General features: G+C 45.5%; 1 protein-coding gene across 1 annotated transcript in view; it reads right to left on the minus strand.

The window, feature by feature from the left end:
* Positions 1 to 16,424, minus strand: part of dock3 (dedicator of cytokinesis 3) — a 1,472,428-nt gene that overhangs the window by 716,470 nt on the left and 739,534 nt on the right. The gene's annotated exons all lie outside the window — the stretch shown is intronic.

Here is a 16,424-nt window from a genome sequence, read left to right on the forward strand (position 1 = left end):
ATTTAAAAAAAGAATTAAGGGTCAATTGAGCGTCCTAACAAGCCATTTGACCCTGATACTACACTGCCCACACCATACTGCAGTTAGTGTGGGCAGGTGGGCGGGAGTGGGCAAGCCAATTTTAAAAAGTTTTTTTTAAATGGTGTGAAGGATGGGCGGGTACAATACTCGGGGTGGGGGGGAGTGACCTCTGCGTATTAGTGGCACCTCCCAAAGATAGTACACCCCTTTCTTCCTACCTGCTTGCTCTCCAAAACCAAATCCCCGCTCCCCTCCCTAAGTTGGCCAAACTCTCCCCACCCATTACCCCGGACTTACCTCACTCCGGGATCCATTGGGCCTACTTCATGGGACTGGCTGCAGTCCTGGCAGCACCCACTACTCAGCTCTTGGCATTGCCTGGACTGGTGGCCAATCCAATTGGCTGGCAGCTCCCAAGGACAAGGTTTCCTCTCCAGTGAGGATTGCAAGTCCCACTGTTAGCCAAGTTAGCCTGCCCGCAGTGCATTATGGTTGCAAGGCAGGCTTGCACCGAGTGAGTCGGCTTCCAGCCAACTTTCCTTCTGGGAGTGCGGCGGAGGGGTTCATGGCCGAGCTGTCTACACCCCGCATAAAATGTCCTTCTAATGAAAGGTCATCAATGACTGAAAGGTTAACTCTGCACAGATGCTGCTGAGTATTCCAGCATTTTCTGTTTTTTTTATTTTCGAGCTAGACAGAATGAAGGTGCTGGAGAACAATGGGAGCTAGGGAAATGGGAATGGAATAAAGCAGAGGGGAAATATCCAGCTTCTGTTTGAGAGCTCAGTTCTGAAGTGAGCATTGGCCGCTGGAGTACTTCTGATTTGTAGACACCATGCAGTATGTTTTTCATGTGGAATGTGTTTTATATGTACATTGACTTTTTCAATATACAGTATTAATGAATGAAAGAAAATATACCCATATACCAGCTGCAATGCTATCCGCTGAAAAGTTATTTTCACTATTTCTGTGATTCTTTTTGCCTGTTGCATTGGTTCATGAAAACATAAAAGCAAGGTATCATTCAAAGAATAACAGAGGCAGCCTGGGGACCTGGCAACCATTCCTTCCCATCAAAGATCATTTTAAAACATTTTACTGGTTGTTAATCTGACTTGCTGGCTGTGGGACTTTGCTGTGTGCAACTGAGTACTGTGTTTGCTTGCAATGGATGCATTCTAAAGATAATTTATTTGTTTTGAAGTGCCTCATGATGATCTGAGGTTATGACAAAGAACTATACTCTTTCGCATGCATCTACTTCACATCCATGAAGTATCTTGTAAAATATTTTAACAAACAATGATTCTCCTTAAAACTATTCTCTAAAAAGGGTGCAGTTCTGCACCAGATGGAAACATATGTTGCCATAAAATATGTCATTAAATTATCACTAGGAATTGATGCTAAATTTTCATTCATGTGAAAATTGCCTAACCAGTGGCTAAGTCGCTGTGGCCGCCATTGTCTTCACATCAAACTTTGTTATACTGACCTGATGATTGGACATGAAACTGTTTCTATTATTCTTCTGAACAACTTTGACATTGTTGCTGAGGGTCAGAGAACATCTCCCAAACAAGGCTTGTTATCTTTGACCTCCCCTTTATATTGCCCGTCATAGGTCAACCGCCAACAGAACTTGTCTTGTTTTCTGCATCTCCAACCTCTTGCAATCTCTTGAAATGTTAGGTGGAGCATGGAGACTGGCTGACCCTCTGTTAAATGCTTAATGTTAAATGGAGCATGGGGACTGGCTGATCCTCTGAAGCCTATGCTTGTAATGGCTGACCCTCTGAAGTCTACCTGAAAGAAAGCGATTGAAGTCTTTATGTTCTCAGGATGTTCTAAAGCCCATTTTCTCAATAAATTCCTTAAGTGCAGTCACTTCTGTTATATAGGTAAATTTAGTAGCCAATTTGTGCATAGTGAGGTCCCACAAACAACAAAGAGATAGAAGACCAGAGTTCTATTTTTATGGTATTGTTTGTTGGAGGAATGTTGGCCAAGACTTTGTATAGTACCACATGCAGACAGGGCCTCAGTTAAATCCCTGAATTTGCAGTACTACCTCTGTGTTACATTGAAGAGTCAAATTAGATTATATGCACAAGCCTTGAATGAGACTTGAACCCACGACCTTCTGACTCAGGCAAGAATGCTATCAACTGAGTCAAGTTTATACGCTGATGGGAATACAATGCTATTGTTGCTAATGACCCACTATCAATGTGAAAGTGCCTTTGGGAAGCTTTCTTGAATTCTATATTCCAGGGATAGTTTAGCAGAAAAGCTCAGGAGATTGACAAACTACAAGCAACAGGCTGCTGTAGTTCAATAGACTGAATCCACATCTCTGGTGTTTTTTGCATTTGAAACAATCTGGCTGTCTTCCTTTGTTGTCAGCAAATTAGGGAGTACAAATAACATTCTGCAAAATCACTACAGGTCTGAGGTAAGCGTTGCTAACTCAGTGGGATCCAATTTTGCCCTCAGCCATAGGCACAGTAGTGGATCAGGTTCGGTTTGCATAAATAAATCTTAAATTGACTGGCAGGATAGAATCACCATATTTTAGGAAACTTAAAGCAGGGGCAGAATATTGTGCTAGTCAGGTGGGTGCACGCCTGACCCGAACGAACGTAAAATGACGCACGATGACGTCGGGCAAGCATCCTGACATCATCGCGCACTTGCGCGATATTTCGGTCGGCAGGCGCGTGGAGTCGGCAGGGTGCTCGCCGACAATTAAGAAGCCTATTAAAGCTGTTAACCAACTAATTGTATGGAATGTTTCGATGCCCGTCCAACTGTTCAGTTGGCGGACAGGCTAAAAGGTCAAGTAACCTTTGCATTTTTGGTGAAACCTCATCCATGGGTGGGATGAGGTTTCATCCAATGATTTAAAAAAATAAAAACTTTTTGCACTCATATTTTACATGTCCCTGCTCATGTGACAGAGTCACATGAGGGGACATGTTTTCATTATTTTAAAATTCTTAATTTACATTGATAAAAATCTTCAGCTCTGTGCTTCAGGGAGCTTTTACTGCACGCACCTGCACGAACATCAGTGCTTGCACTCCTCCCGCACCCATTTCGGCAACGCTGAGCGCTGCAGCACGCATTTCACGCTGGCTGGCCAATTAACGGTCAGCCAGTGTGAAATCCATGTCAGGGCCCGATTGCAGGCGGTGGTCGACTTCGCGCCCGCCCGCTGCGCCTGCCCACCAAGGGCAAGATTCTGCCCCAGAGATTGTTTCTCAGAAGCAGCTAGAGCTTTTCTTGACTGAAACATGTGACGTAAATTATTGGGCTCTGACCTGACATAAATAAAATATATCTAAATTCCCTTAAAAAGCAGCAACATGGAATAGATGAGAAAATGGCTCTTTAGTAGATAAGAAGAGTGGTGCATGGGCAGTTTTCTGGTTGGTAGTCAGTTACCAGCTGAGGGCCACACGGTTCAGTGTTTGGGCTGCTATTGTTTATATTTTTTTTATAAATGATGTAGATGAAGGAATTGTGTCTAAAATAGCAGACATTGTCAAATTAGCAGTGGCAAAAAATATTAATATGCATACATGCAAAATGATCTTTACAAGTTCAATCAGTAGGCAGAGAAATGGCAGCTGCAATTTAATCAGGTTCTGAGATTCACCAAAATGTGGTAGAAATACACAAAGGTGGAGAAAGAACATTTTGTGTAGTACCCTTCTTCACAATGATCTTTACCTGTTGGCAGCCACTTGGTGCCCTCTTCACACTTGTTCCTGACAGGGAGTCAACTGGTGACATTTAATACCCAGGACTAAAAATTAATTCTGCAGGAAACCTCTGGGTTGACATTGCTCTCAAAACCATCTAGAAGTCCTGCTTGTCTGTTCTGATGCTGCAGCAGCAACAACAACAACATACATTTATATAGTGCTTTTATATGGAGGTCGTGTGGCATGGTGGTTATATTAAAAACCAAAAACCAAGTTCTCCAAGGACATACTTTGCAATTTCCTGTTTGCCAATGACTGTGCACTGGCTGTTGGTTCAGAAGTGGACATGCAATGCAGCAGGGACTTGTTCTCCAATGCATGTGACAACTTTGGCCTTACGATCAGGATGAGGAACACTGAAGTAATGTACAAGCCTGCTCCAGGAAAGCCCAGCCTTGATCCAAAAGTTTAATCTATGACCAGAATCTGTCAGCATTGGATACGTTCACTTATTTTGGCAGCACAGACTCTCAAGTTGTCTATATTAACGATGAGACACGTGTAAGATTTGCCAAAGCAAGTGCCGCCTCTGGCAGACTTCAAACATCAGTCTGGGAACAAAGAGGAGTAAATCTGCCTACCAAATTGAAAGTCCATGGAGCAATAGTCCTGCCCACTCTGCTCTACTCATGCAAGACTTGGACTGCGTACCAGCATCATGCCAAGAAGCTCAACCACTTTCAATTGAGCTGCCTTTGGAAGCTTCTGAAGATGGGATGGCAGGAAAAAATACCAGACACTGAGATGTTCACCCAAGCTGGCATGCCAAGCACCCACACCATATTGAGACAGTCACAACATAGTTGGGCTGATCACGTAGCCAGAATGTCTAACACTTGCTTATCAAAGCGAATCTTTAATGCAGAGCTCGAGTCTGGGATGTGCCCTCATGGTGGTCATAGAAAACGTTACAAGGGCACTCTGAAGGATTCACTTAGGAGTTTTGATTTCGACTTTGAGTCCTGGGAGTAACTCACCCGATGCAACCAAATAAAAATTGGTGCAGCTTCCTTCAAAAGCAAGCACAGAGGCAAAGAGAAAATGCAAGAAGAGGAATCCTGAGCCAGCAACTCGTCCAAAACTCAACCACCTGCTATATTCTATTTGCAGCAGAACCTTCTGGGTGCAGATCAGTCTTAGCAGTCACCGACGTACCCACTGGAACCCTACCAAACACCCCAGATGATGAATATGGCCATTCCCACCCCAAAGGATGAATAAGGAAAGGATGGTAACATAGCGGTTATGTTACTGGACCAGTAATCTGAGGCCCTGACTAATGATCTGGATATCTGAGTTCAATTCTGATGATGGTATCTGGGGAAATTAAACACAATTAATTAAATAAATCTGAAATCAAAAATTAGGCTAGGATTTTATATGCAGAGAAGGATGGCGATGGAGGTGGGGGAGGCCTGTAAAATTGCAAGGGATGGCATCGGGTCGGGCCCCTGAAATGCCGGGACGCAACTTTACAAGCAGCGTATGGCAAGCCATGTGGGGGCTGCACTTGTGATTTAAAAATGACAGTAAAGAAGCAATTGAAATGGTTAAGGAGCCAAAGGAAGCTGATTTTACAGGCACCTCTGAACTTTTCAGTGAGCATTTGGGGCCATGGGTTGGTTGGAGTCTTGGCAGCTTTTAAAGCACAGCAAGGGGGTGGCAGCTGTTTGTATTATACAACCGGCAGCCATGCAGTTAGGATTTTTACTTTCTTTCTCAAACAGGAGTAGGGCAGCCATTGAGGAAACTGTGCTCCTGGCATGTGGCTCACTGGAAGGGAGTCTGAGAGTAGGGTGGGCTGGGCAGCGTTGCAACACCTACTGGAAAAGTACCTTAGTCTGACCAGCAGTGCCCAGGTGGCATGGGCATCATTCATTTTGGAGGTGTGTCCTCCAGCAAGGATGAGCAGCTGAGAGGGGGGAGGTGCGTACATATGGGCATCAGGACAGCAGCAAATTCCTAGCCATCTACAGGGATAGTTGGTGATGGGGAAGCAGCTGAAGGTTGCAGAGAGCACCTTGAGCAGGTGCCAGCCTGGAGACAAGGGTACCCTGTGGTCAGGGTTTACATTCAAAGGATGAGCAACGTCCAGATGTTGAACACCTGTCCCGAGAGGCCGTGACCGATCTGTGTGCCATGATGGTGAAGGTGGTGAGGCTCAGTTGTTTTGGCGATCATTTGATGCCAGAAGCTCTCAATGTCACTGGGGCCATGAATTTCTATGCCTCAGGTGCATTCCAGGGCCCACTGGACACATGTGCAGTGTCTTCTAATCAGCTGCACATAACTGCATTAAGGTAGTGACAAATGCCCTCTTTACGATCAGGACGGCCAATCTATAAATCAATTTCTAAACCGATGCAGACAACGAGGCCAAGAGAGCCAGACATTTTGGCACCATTGCTGGATTCCCCCAGGTGCAAGATCTCATAGGTTGAACAGATGTGGCCATCAAAACTCCCATAGGCCAGTCCATGTCTCCATTAACTGGAAGGGTTTTCATTCCCTAAATATCCAACTTATTTGTGACCACCATCAGTGGATCCTGCAGGTGTGTGCTTGTTTTCCTGGGAGTAGCCACAAATCTTAGGCTCTCCGCCACTCCCCAGATATTGAAGGTTTTCACTTGCGCTGAAAGGACGGAGACTTGCTGACAAGGGATACCCAGTGAAGAAATGGCTGCTGACACTGTAAGGATCCCAAGGATTGAGGCAGGGGAAAACTATCACATGAGCCACTCTGCGACCAGAGTGTTCATTGATCAGACCATTGGTCTCCTCAAATTCAGGTGCTTACCTGGGTGGGGCACTTCAATATGCCCCAGCGAGGGTCTCCCAGATAGTGGTGCGATGCTGCACTCTATACAACCTGGCACCAAAGAGTGGGGAGGCACTGGCTGCTGAAGACACAGTGGAGCACGAGGTATTTTTAAAAATTCATTCATGGGATGTGGACTTCGCTGGCTGGGCCAGCATTTATTGCCCACCCCTAGTTGCCCCTGAGAAGGTGGTGGTGTCATGCAGCTATTAATGTATATAATATTTTGGAAAATATTTTTCTTTTAAAATAGAGGTTTAGTCTGTCGGTGTATCTTAATTGGATTAAATCCAGCTAGTCGGGGTGTTTGATATGTACGAGTTTTGAGATGTAAACAGAGATCGAGTGCATTTGCATTTTTTGAATAGAGCATTCAAGAGAGTTGAAGAGAAGCACAAGAGGAGCCAGGAGTTGAAGAGAAGCGTGAGAGGAGTCAGGAGTTGAAGAGGAGCCGGGAGTTGAAGAGAAGCGTGAGAGGAGCCAGGAGTTGAAGAGGAGCACAAGAGGAGCTGGGAGTTAAATAGGAGCTGGGAGAGCAGAGGTGATTGAGGGAGTTCGGTAAGGATGAAACAAAGTGATCCTGTGAGTATGGTCAGTCAAGTATTTACTAATTTTATCGCTTATAGTGTTTAAGGTCTTATTTTGTGGTTCATTGTTTGTAACGGCTATATTCTGTAACAATGAGGAGCAGGGAAGAAGGACCCTAGAGTAATTGATATTATTTGATATTAAGTATCTTCCAAAAGGTTTAATTTAATTTAAAGGGGTAAGTCATGGCAGGAGAGCTCAAAGCCGTGGTGTGCTCCTCCGGCTCTATGTGGGAAGCCGGGAACATTTCCAGTGCCTGGGGCCGGCGTGTGTGCAGGAAAGGTCTCCAGCTGCAGCTCCTGGAAGCCCGGGTTTCAGAGTTGGAGCGGCGGCTGGGGACACTGTGGAGTATCCGTGAGGTGGAGAGTATCGTTGATAGCACGTATAGAGAGGTGGTCACACCGCAGGCTAAGAATCCACAGGCAGGAAGGGAATGGGTGACCACCAGGCAGAGCAAGAGGACTAGGCAGGCAGTGCAGGAATCTCCTGTGGCTATTCCCCTGCAAAACAGATATATTGCTTTGGATACTGTTGGGGGGAATGGCCTCTTAGGGGAAAGCAGCAACAGCCAAATTTGTTGCACCACAGTTGGCTCTGCTGCACAGGAGAGGAGTAAAAAGTGTGGGAATGCAATAGTTATAGCGGATTCAATTGCAAGGGGAATAGATAGGTGTTTCTGTGGCCGCAAATGAGACTCCAGGATGGTATGTTGCCTCCCTGGAGCTAGGGTCAAGGATGTCTCAGAGCGGCTACAGGACATTCTGAAGAGGGAGGGTGAACAGCCAATGGTTGGGGTACACATTGGTACAAACGACATAGGTAAAAAAAGGGATGAGGTCCTAAAAGCAGAATATAGGGAGTTAGGAAGTAAGTTGAAAAGTAGGACCTCAAACGTAGTGATCTCAGGATTACTACCAGTGCCACGTGCTAGTCAGAGTAGAAATAGCAGGATATATCGGATGAATACGTGGCTGAAGAGATGGTGTGAGGGGGAGGATTTCAGATTCCTGGGACATTGGGACCGGTTCTAGGGGAGGTGAGTCCAGTGCAAACTGGACGGGTTACACCTGGGCAGGACTGGGACTGATGTCCTAGGGAGAATATTTGCTAGAGTGGTTGGGGAGGGTTTAAACTAAAATGGCAGGGGTATGGGAACCTATGCAAGGAGTCAGAGGAGGGGGAATCAAGGACAAGAACAAAAGATAGAAAGGGGATTAAGAAAAGTGATAGGCAGAGAAATCAAGGGCAAGAATTAAACAGGTCCTCAGTGAAAAATAGTGGGTACGGGACAAGTAATGTTGAAAAGACAAACCTTAAAGTTTTGTGCCTTAATGCAAGGAGCATTCATAATAAAATGGATGAATTAACCACGCAAATTGATGTAAACAGGTATGATATAGTCGGGATTACGGAGACATAGCTGCAGGGTGACCAGGGATGGGAACTGAACATCCAGGGGTATTCAGTATTTAGGAAGGACAGACAAAAAGGAAAAGGCAGTGGAGTTGCATTGCTGGTTAAATAGGAAATTAACGCAATAGTGAAGAAAGGTATTAGCTCCGACGATGTGGAATCTGTATGGGTAGAACTAAGAAACACTAAGGGGCAAAAAACATGAGTGGGGGTTGTATATAGACCCCCCAAACTGTAGTGGTGATGTTGGGAATGGCATTAAACAGAAAATTAGAGACGCGTGCAATAAAGGAACATCTTTATTGTAATTATGGGTGACTTTAATCTGCATATAGATTGGGCAAATCAAATTAGTAACAATACCGTTGAGGAGGAATTCCTGGAATGAAAACTGGATGGTTTTCTAGATCAATACGTTGAGGAACCAACTAGAGAACAGGCCATCCTAGACTGGGTATTGTGTAATAAGAAAGGAATAATTGGCAATCTAGTTGTGCGAGGCCCCTTGGGGATGAGCGACCATAATATGATAGACTTCTTCATCAAGATGGAGAGTGACGTAGTTGATTCTGAGACTAGGGTCCTGAATCTTAATAAAGGAAACTATGATGGGATGGGACGCAAGTTGGCTATGATGGTTTGGGAAACCTTACTTAAAGGGATGATGGTGGATAGGCAATGGCAAGCGTTCAAAGACCACATGGGTGAACTGCAACAATTGTTTATTCCCGTCTGGCGCAAAAGAAAATAGGAAAGGTAGCCAAACCATGGCTTACAAGGGAAATTAGAGATAGTATTAGATCCAAGGAAGAGGCATACAAATTGGCCAGAAAAAACAAGAGACCTGAGGATTGGGAGCACTTTAGAATTCAGCAAAGGAGGACCAAGGGAATGATTAAGCAGGGGAAAATAGAGTCGGGGAACATAAAAACTGACTGTAAAAGTTTCTATAGGCATGTGAAGAGAAAAAGATTGGTGAAGACAAATGTAGGTCCCTTACAGTCTGAAATAGGGGAATTTATAATGGGGAACAAAGAAATGGCTGGCCAACTAAATACATACTTTGGTTCTGTCTTCAAAAAGGAGGACACAAATAACATACCAGAAGTGTTGGGGAACACAAGGTTTAGTGAGAGGGAGGAACTGAAGGAAATCAATATTAGTAGGGAAATGGTGTTGGGGAAGTTGATGGGATTGAAGGCTGATAAATCCTCAGGGCCTTATAATCTACATCTAGAAATAGTGGATGCATTGGTGGTCATCTTCTGAGATTCTATAGACTCTGGAACAGTTCCTACAGATTTGAGGGTAGCTAATGTAACCCCACTATTTAAAAAGGAAGGTAGAGAGAAAACAGGGATTTATAGACCAGTCAGCCTGGCGGCAGTAATGGGAAAATTCTAGAGTCCATTACAAAAGATTTAATAGCTGAGCACTTGGAAAACAGTGAGAGAATCGGACAGAGTCAGGATGGATTTATGAAAGGGAAATCATGCTTGACAAATCTACTGGAATTTTTCGAGGATGTAACGAGTAGAGTTGATGAGGGGGAGCCAGTGGATGTGGTTTATTTGGACTTTCAGAAGGCTTTCGACAGAGTACCACGTAAGAGATTAGCATGTAGAATTAATGCTCATGGGATTGGGGGTAGTGTATTGAGATGGATAGAAAACTGGTTGACAGACAGTAAACAAAGAGTAGGAATGAACAAGTCTTTTTCCGAATGGCCGGCAGTGACTAGGGGGGTACCGCAGGGATTGGTGCTGAGACCCCAGCTATTCACAATATATATTAATGATTTAGATGAGGGAATTAAATGTAATATCTCCAAATTTGCAGATGACACAAAGCTGGGTGGGATGGTGAGCTGTGAGGAGGATGCAGAGGTGCTTCAGGGTGATTTGGACAAGCTGAGTGAGTGGGCAAATACATGGCAGATGCAAAATTATGTGGATAAATGTGAGGCTATCCACTTTGGTAGCAAAAACAGGAAGACAGATTATTATCTGATTGGCTATAAATTGAGAGAGGGGAGTGTGTAACAAGACCTGGGTGTCCTCGTACACCAGTCCTTGAAGTTAAGCATGCAGGTGCAGCAGGCGGTAAAGAAGGCAAAATGTATGTTGGCTTTCATATCGAGAGGATTCGAGTACAGGAACAGGGATGTCTTGCTGCAATTGTACAGGGCCTTGGTGAGACCACACTTGGAATATTGTGTGCAGTTTTGGTCTCCTTATCTGAGGAAGGATGTACTTGCTTTTGAGGGAGTGCAGCGAAGGTTTACCAGACTGATTCCTAGGGTGGCGGGACTGACATATGAGGAGAGTTTGAGTCGGTTAGGATTATATTCGCTGGAGTTCAGAAGAATGAGGAGGGACCTCAGAAAATTCTAACAGGACTAGACAGGGTAGATGCAGGAAGGATGTTCCCGATGGTGGGGGAGTCCAGAACCAGGGGTCACAGTCTGAGGATACGGGGTAGACCATTTAGGACTGAGATGAGGAGAAATTTCTTCACCCAGAGAGTGGTGAGCCTGTGAAATTCGCTACCATAGAAAGTAGTTGAGGCCAAAGCATTGTATGTTTCCAAGAAGGAGTTAGATATAGCTCTTGGGGCGAAAGGGATCAAAGGATATGGGGAGAAAGCGGGAGCAGGCTATTGAGTTGGATGATCAGCCATGATCATAATGAATGGCGGAGTAGGCTCGAAGGGCCGAATGACCTACTCCTGCTCCTATTTTCAATGTTTCTAAGAAGTGGGGTGAACTGACACCTATCTAGCAGATACCAAGCAATATGTTTATGTTACTAATAAAATTGGTACTGTGAAAGGAGTTTTATTGTTAGAGAGGCTTAGTTCAGAGCTTGGTTATACAATGAGAATTTACATTCAATAGGGGTGGTAGGTATAACTTCAGCAGTTTGTGTGTGCAGGGCAGAGGCAATGTAAGATCAAAAGGCAGCTGCAAGCCTCCAACTGTCTCCACAGGAGCCAAAGTGAAAAGAATCTCATTTTGAATTCGTAAGGTGAAAATGCCTTGCCTGGTGTTTGGTTAAGTCTATGGGTTGCTGTTGCCTTAATGGAGATTAGTTTGGAAATTTGTTAAAAGTTATGATAGTAGTAATTTGAAGTCATAAGTATATCTATTTTAACCTGTGTAAATTAATAAAATGTTTCATTTAGTTTAATGTAAAACCTCGAGAACTGGTGGTCCGATTCCTGAATTTAGAGTCGCATCTCAAACATAACACTTAAAATTATAGGTTGTTTAAAGCTTCCTTCAGGGATTTTTAAATAACTCCGCTTTACCAACTGCATTGGTTATAACAGGTGGTGAGCTGCCGCCTTGAACCACTGCAGTCCATGTGGTGTAGGTACACCCACAGTGCTGTTAGAAAGGGAGTTCCAGATTTTGACCCAGTGACAGTGAAGGAGCGGCAATATATTTCCAAGTCAGGATGGTGAGTGACTTGGTGGAGAACTTCCAGATGGTGGCATTCCCATCTATCTGCTGCCCTAGTCTTTCTAGATGGTAGTGGTCATGAGTTTGGAAGGTGCTGTCTCAGGATCCTTGGTGAATTCTGCAGTGCATCTTGTAGATGGTACGCATTGCTGCTACTGTGTGTTAGTGGTGGAGGGAGTGAATGTTTGTGGATGTGGTGCCAATCAAGCAGGCTGCTTGGTCCTGGACGGAGTCCAGCTTCTTCAATGTTGTGGGAACTGCACTCATCTAGGTAAATGGGGAGTATTCCATCATATTCCTGACTTGTGCCTTGTAGATGGTGAACAGGCTTTGGGGAGTCAGGAGGTGAGTTACTCATCGCATGATTCCTAGCCTCTGACCTGCTGTTGGAACCACAGTATTCATATGGCTGGTCCAGTTCAGTTTCTGGTCAAGGTAACCCCTATGATGTTGACAGTGGGAGATTCAATGATGGTAATGCCATTGAACATCAAGGGATGATAGTTAGATTCTCTCTTGTTGGAGGTGGTCATTGCCTGGCACTTGTGTGGCGCAAATGTTGCTTGCCACTTGTCAGCCTAAGCCTGGATATTGTCCAGATCTTGCTGTATTTGGACATGGACTGCTTTAGTATCTGAGGAGTCACGAATGGTGTTGAACATTGTGCAATCATCAACAAACATTCCCACATCTAACCTTATGATGGAAGGAAGGTAATTGATGAAGATGGTTAGACCTAGGACACTACCCAGGGGCACTCTTGCAGTGATGTCCTGGAGCTGAGATCACTGACCTCCAACAACCACAACCATCTTCCTTTGTGCTAGGTATGACTCCAGCTAGCGGAGAGTTTTCCCCATGATTCCCATTAACTTCAGTTTTGCTAGGCCTTCTTGATGCCACACTCGGTCAAATGTGGCCTTGATGTCAATAGTAGTCACTCTCACCTCACCTCGAGGGTTCAGCTCTTTTGTCCATGTTTGAACCAAGGCTGTAATGAGGTCAGGAGCCGAGTGGCCTTGGCAAAACCCAAACTGGGCACCAGTGAGCAGGTTATTGCAAAGTAGGTGCCGCTTGATAACACTGTTGATGACCTCTTCTATTACTTTACTGATGACTGAGAGTAGGCTGATGGGGAGGTAGATAGCCGGTTGGATTTGTCCTGCTTTTTGCGTAGACATACCTAGGACATTTTCCACATAGCCGGGTAGATGCTAGTATTGTAGCTGTACTGAAACAGTTTGGCTAGGGGCGCAGCAAGTTCTGGAGCACAAGTCTTCAGTACTATTGCCAGAATATTGTCAGGGCCCATAGCCTTTGAAGTATCCAGTGCCTTCGGCCGTTTCTTGGCATCACGTGGAGTGAATCGAATTGGCTGAAGACTGGCACATGTGATGCTGTGGAGCTTCGGAGGAGGCCGGGATGGATCATCCACTCGGCATTTCTGGCTGAAAATTCTTGCGAATGCTTCAGCCTTACTTTTGCAATGCTATGCTGGGCTCCTCCATCATTGATGGGGATATTTGTGGAGCCTCATCCTCCAGTGAATTGTGTAATTGTTCACCACCATTCACGGTTGGATAGGGCAGGACTGCAGAGCTTAGATTTGATCCATTGGTTGTGGGATCGCTTCGCTCTGTCTATCATTTGCTGCTTATGCTGCTTGGCATGCAAGTGGTCCTGTGTTATAGCTTCACCAGGTTGACACCTCATTTTTAGGTATGCCTGGTGCTGCTTCTGGCATGCCCTCCTGCACTCTTCAATGAACCAGGGTTGATCCCCTGGCTTGATGGTAATGGTAGAGTGGGGGATATGCCAGTCAATGAGGTTACAGATTGTGTTTGAGTACAATTCTGCTGCTGCAGATGGCCCACAGCGTCTCATGAATGCCCAGTCTTGAGTTGCTAGATCTGTTCAAAATCTATTCCATTTAGCATGGTAGTAGTGCCACACGACACGATGGAAAGTATCCTCAATGTGAACGCGGGACTTTGTCTCCACAACGACCGTGCAGTGGTCATTTCTACCGATACTGTATGGATAGATGCAACTGCAGCAGGCAGGTTGGTAAGGATGAGGTCAAGTATGTTTTTCTCTCTTGGCTCCTCACCACCTGCCACAGGCCTAGTCTAGCAGCTACGTCCTTTAAGATTCGGCCAGCTCGGTCAGCTTGGTGATAGACATTGAAGTTCCCCACCCAGAGTACATTCTGCATCTTTGCCACCCTCAGTCCTTCCTCCAAGTAGTGTTCAACATGGAGGAGCACTGATTCATCAGCTGAGGGAGGGAGGCACGTGGTAATCTCCCTTCTGACTGTGTACCACTGTGCCAGCACCTCTGCTGGGTCTGTCCTGCCAATGGGACGGGACATACCCAGGGATATTGGTGGTGGTGTCTGGGACATTATCTATAAGATATGATTCCATGAGTATGACTATGTCAGGCTATTACTTGACTGTGAGATAGATCTCCCAAATTTAGCACTAGCCCCCAGATGTTAGTAAGGAGGACTTTGCAGGGTCGACAGGGCTGAGTTTGCCATTGTCGTTTCTGGTGCCTAGGTCATTGCCGGGTGATCTGTCCAGTTTCATTCCTTTTTTGTGACTTTGTAGCGGTTTGCTAGGCCATTTCAGAGGGCACTTAAGAGTCAACCACATTAAAAGCCAGACCAGTTAAGGACAGATTTCCTTCCCTAAAGTGCATTAGTGAACCAGATGGGTTTTTACAACAATCGGCAGATTGTTGTAAACCAGATTTTTACTGAGTTCAAATTCCACCATCTGCCTTGGCAGATTCGAACCTGGGTCCCTAGAGCAGTTTCCGAGGGACTCTGGGTTACTAGTCCAGCAACAATAGCACTATGTCATCACCTCCCCACAAATATCCCCTCATATCCTCAGACGACAAGGAAGATAAGAAAGCCAAAGAGGAGTTAAAGCATCCTGTCAAACATGAGGGGCAGCTTGGAGGATGCTGAGATAAAGGTGCAAGGTTGGGGGGGCGGGGGGGGTCTCTGGAGATACTTATACTCATATGTTTCAGCTGACACCACTTCAGCTATCCATCCAAATCCACACTCCAAGCACACAAAAGCCATTCACCTCTGCTGTAATCATAGACCACTTGCCCACTAGCACCTGTTACTCCTGCAATGTGTAAATAATGAGCACACAGCATTGTCACCCTTACACCAGTTCTTAAGTCAACACACCCATTCTTGTAGCGTCAGAGGGCCACCAACACTGGATGAAAGATTTCATAAATCAAATGAGACATTTATCACACTAATTAGAATTCTCAAGCAGAGAATCATCAGCTGTCTAATCACCCGTAAGTCCCAAGTTTATTCAGGGCTGAATTTACGTCCCGCGGGCAGGCGCATGCCCTACCTGATCAGGCGTAAAATCGCGCGAGATGACTTCAGGCAAGTGTCCTGACGTCATTGCACACTCGTATGGTATTTCGCTCGGCGGGTGCACGCAGAAGTCGAAAGCGCGCCTGCTGACAATTAAGAAGGCAATTAAGCCCATTAGAGGCGCAACTGTCTCCGATTTTTTGTGGCCCATCCAACCACACGGTTGGCAGATGAGCGAATTGGCCAGGTGGACTTTGCATTTTTCATCAAACCTCATCCCAGGGCGGGATGAAATTTCCGTTCTGAAATAAAATAAAAATAAATATCTGTGGGCAGCATTTTTATCAACTATATTTTCAGGTGATTTATTGTGATGCATAGACATTTTTTTTCAGCTCTTAAAACCTTTATTTGATGATTTTCAGGTCTGCAGCTCCCTGACGCAGCTGTCTGCCTTCAGGGAGCTTTTTTGCAGTGCTCACTTGCGCCCGTGGTGACGTCATCCCCGCCCTCACCCTGGCGGCGCTGAGCATTTCAGTGCGCATTTCATGCCGACTAGCCGTTAATTGGCCAGCCAGCGTGTAATCGCAGTCGGGGGCCAATTGTGGTTGGTGGTCCATTTCCCAACCACTCCCAGGCCCACCTGCCAAAGGTAAAATTCAGGCCTAGTATTATTTTTAAAATTCTTTTACATAAGTTCCTATGTAATACTCCCCCTTTGCTGCTAGCTGAGGTGGAGGCAGGCTGCTAACATTGCTGCTCTGTGGCTTGGCACTTGTCCCCCTGCTGCCTGAAGCCTGGCGGGTACCAGCATGCTGAGGGGCTCCTGCACCAGTACAGGAGAATCCTTTGTCGTAGTGGCAACTTGAGGCACTGGTGTCACTGGCAGAGGGACCAAGGAGTCACTATCCACACCTGGAGTGCCTTGAGAGGAGGCCCCAGATGGAAGAGGAATTCCCTCCTTCTCAATTGTAGGGGTCATTTATACCTC

The sequence above is a fragment of the Cetorhinus maximus genome, chromosome 6 (assembly GCF_964194155.1).
Source record: "Cetorhinus maximus chromosome 6, sCetMax3.hap1.1, whole genome shotgun sequence".
NCBI classification, from domain to species: Eukaryota; Metazoa; Chordata; class Chondrichthyes; order Lamniformes; family Cetorhinidae; genus Cetorhinus; species Cetorhinus maximus.